Here is a 3,976-nt window from a genome sequence, read left to right as displayed (position 1 = left end):
GGAGATGATAATTATTCGGTTGTATAATTCATTATTAATACTAGTAAAAGCATATGGACAACACGACTGTATTAAAAACCATAGAATTACTATAATACTTCACCAAGAGTTGACTTAAGATCTGCTTTAGGATACCGTGCCATGTGAATTCTCAAGTCCAATCATCTATCGTAGTATAAACTATATATTTCCTAATTTGTAGATGTTGGTATGTTTATTAATCCCACCGTATCATTTTATTAGGTCGACATGTAGTTTAAGAAAATAATCAATCAGAAATTTGGTCAACAAAACATGAATTATATGTCATAAAAATTATATCACTGCATTCACACTTCAAAGATGTTTCCAATGGTATAAATTTTATGACATACTAATTTATATTTTGTTGATCAAATTTATGATCAAACTTTTTTCTTTAGCTACATGTTGGTCTAATAAACCATAGAATTACTATAGTACTCCACCAAGGGTTGACTTAAGATATGCTTTAGGATACCGTGTCATGTGAATTCTCAGGTCTCATCATCTACTCCCTCCGTCCACAAATAAGTGGACGTGCGGGTTTTTTCAAGAGAATTTATCAGGTGGAAGAGACAATTGCACGGGGAACATGCAAATCAATATCTCTCTCTTTTCTATTTTTCACCTCCAATAAGCTAAGAGCATGCATATAGAAAATAAAGATAACATGTGCTGAATATTACTGGGTTTGATTTCTGTGTGAGAGAAATAATTTTTGCTACTTTAAAGTGCATTGGAAACATAGAAGTATACTCTTTGATGGACAAAGTTTAAGCCTAAATGTCCACTTATTTGAGAATGGAGGGAGTATCATACATATTGTAATCTATATGAACTATATATTCCCTAATTTGTGGATTCTGGTATGTTTATTACTCCCACCGCATCACTTTATTTGGTTGACACGTAGTTTAAGAAAATAAGTAAACATAAATTTAGTTAACAAAATATGAATTATATGTCACACAAATTATACTAGTATCACTGAATTTACACTTAAAATATGTTTCCAATGGTGTAAATTTTATGACATACAATTTATATTTTGTTGATCAAATTTATGAGCGAACCTTTTCTTTAGCTATGTGTTGGCCTAATAAAGCAGTACGGAGGAAGTATATCGACAATTTAGCTTAACAAACCACAACTTCATAAGTTTGAAGCTCAATGCAATAAGAAATCAAACTTAAATAAGAGGAAATTACATACTAATCTTGAATCTGGCAAAAATCCTCACTTGGCATCATGTAAATTTAATGTTTGGCACGCCCAGTTGGTTGCAATAGTATCAACACAAGAAAGATATCTCTACTCTAACTAAATCAAGATCTTCATTCAAACTGGACCACGAGTTGCATTTGTTTTTGTGCTCAACCATATCTCGAAGCAATGAGAGTAGGGACATAAAGTAATATTTCTTTGATATTGTTAGTTTTTTTCCTTGATCTGAGAAGCATTTATTTGACATAAAGTAACTTGAATGTTTGGCATGCCCAATTGGTTGAAATAGTATCAACACAAGAAGAAAGATGGAAAAACAACACTCCAGAAGCTAACTAAGCTCCCTGCCGATGCTCTCATTGATGTACAATATAATTCATCATATATATAATTATATATATGTGTTCTGTATGAGTCTGATTTGCAATTCCAGCGTCAATGAAGTAGCCAATATATATCATCTCAACACTACTAGCTCACTCCTGAATGGATTATTTGCTCACAGCCGTAGCACTGCTTGTCACGGCCTCGTCCATATGCATCCACCTCGTAACCAGAGCAAAGAAACCATGTCCGGCCGAGTTGCCCCCGGGCTCCCTTGGTCTGCCGGTGATTGGACAGACCTTCGGCTTCCTCTGCGCCATTCGCGCCAACAGCGTTGAGGAGTGGATCCGGGACCGGATCAACCGATAGGGGCCGGTTTCCAAGGCGTCGCTGTTCGGCACGCCGACAGTTCTTCTGGCGGGCCCGGCGGCCAACAAGTTGGTCTTCTTCAGCAGCTTGATGCCGATGCTGCCCCGGTCCGTCCAGCGTATTGTCGGGGAGAGGAACGTCGTCAGCCACCACGGCGGCGACAATCAGGTGCGCATCCGTGGGGCGCTATCGGAGTTCCTAGAGCCAGACATTCTCAAGGTGTACGTCGGGAGGATCGACGCCATCGTGAGGCGGCACCTAGATGAGAACTGGTCCGGCGGCCGCACGACCGTCACGGTGCTGCCACTGATGAAGCGGCTGACGTTCGACATCCTCTGCGCTCTACTCTTCGGCCTTGAGACGGGCACCGTGCGGGACGCCCTCTCGGATGAACTGGAGCGCATGTTCGACGGCATGCTTGCGATCCCGGTGAACATGCCGTTTACGGCGTTCAGGCGAAGCCTCGGCGCCGGGCGAAGGTGTCGACAGCTGCTCCACCGGATCACGCGAGAGAACAAGGCTAAGCTGGGGGCCTCGCCGAACAACGACCTCATTAGCCAACTGCTCAGCATGACAGACGACCATGGCGAGCAGCTGTTGACCAATGAGGAGATCGTCGACAGCAGCGTGGGCACCCTCATTTCCGGCCATGACACCACGTCCACACTCATGACTTTCATGGTCCGGCAACTCGCCAATGATCCGGCCACCCTCTCCGCTATGGTGCAAGGTAAGGGCCCAGATCAACGAATAAACCACACCATCCTGATACTTTAGATATAGAGTAAAACTGAACTGCCAATTGCCATGCATGTTGTGAGTTTTCAGAAAGCCTCACGATGTGTGTTTTACGAAACAGAGCATGAAGAGATTGCAAAGAACAAGGCTGACGGGGAGGCTCTGGCATGGGAAGACCTGTCGAAGATGAAGCTCACATGGCGAGTTGCGCAGGAGACACTTCGCATTGTCCCTCCAGTCTTTGGCAGCTTCAGAATAGCAATCGAGGACATCAAGTTCAACGGCTACTGCATCCCAAAAGGATGGCAGGTCCTTGCTAATTTTTACTCATGTTCCCAGTTCACATCAATGTAGTAAATATTTCTTGAAACTAGCTAAGCAGCACCAATTTGCAGCGAGTAGGCTAATGCATGCTCCGATTGCCTGTTCAGGTGCTTTGGGCAGCCAGCCTGACGCAAATGGACCCTAGTATCTTCCACGAGCCGGCTAAGTTCGACCCCTCCCGGTTCGAGAGCCAGTCATCGTCGAGGCCACCATGCTCTTTTGTTGCATTTGGTAGCGGCCGCAGAATATGCCCCGGGATAGAGTTTGCCAAGGTTGAAACATTGGTGACAATGCACTACCTGGTGCGAAACTTCACATGGAAGCTCTGCTGCAAGGAGAACACATTCATTAGGACCCCTTGCCGGTCCCTCTGCATGGTCTGCCGATAGAACTAGAGCACAAGACCTCCCTTGGTCCCTTTGAATGCGACCAGACCTTTGTGGCTTTGCAAAATAAGGAGCCAAATGAGGCTAGTGCTATGTACTGACCTAATACGATGTTTGAATTTTATCTTGGATGGTTTGTCACCTGTTTTGCATGATACTCTTTTGCTCGAACTCTCTAAATGTGTGTTCGGTTGATGGCTTCATACGAATGGGATGAACCATCCTTGTTTTTTTTGGATGGGATGTGACCATCCAACTTCTGGTTTGGTTGAGGAGTATAAGGTGTATGGGATGGAATGTGTTTAGAATAATGATAAAACTAGAAATTTTAGCAAGTTATTAGCATGCATTTAATTGGTCATTAATTGGAATTTGTTCCCCTTTTTCTAGAGGATGGAGAGGAACGACCCACCTCGAATTCCAGCATGAATCTGCTGCTCAAGCGGAGCTTGCCGTACATGCAGCCATGCAGGTGTATTTGTGATGCGAGATGGTTCCTGGGCTGGATAGTAATATATTCATAATGTACTATTCAATTCTTTTATGCTGATTTTGGTGTTGGGGTGCACTAAAGAATCAAACAAATCCCA

The 3,976-nt window shown here is 43.4% G+C and overlaps 1 pseudogene; it reads left to right on the top strand.

Moving 5' to 3' along the window:
• Positions 1-1,731: 1,731 nt before the first annotated feature.
• On the top strand, positions 1,732-3,487 carry LOC124664412 (annotated as a pseudogene).
• The last annotated feature ends 489 nt before the right edge of the window (positions 3,488-3,976 follow it).

The sequence above is a fragment of the Lolium rigidum genome, chromosome 6 (genome assembly GCF_022539505.1).
Source record: "Lolium rigidum isolate FL_2022 chromosome 6, APGP_CSIRO_Lrig_0.1, whole genome shotgun sequence".
NCBI lineage: Eukaryota > Viridiplantae > Streptophyta > Magnoliopsida > Poales > Poaceae > Lolium > Lolium rigidum.
Note: the sequence above shows the minus strand (reverse complement) of the source record. Positions and strands in the feature narration are given on the sequence as shown.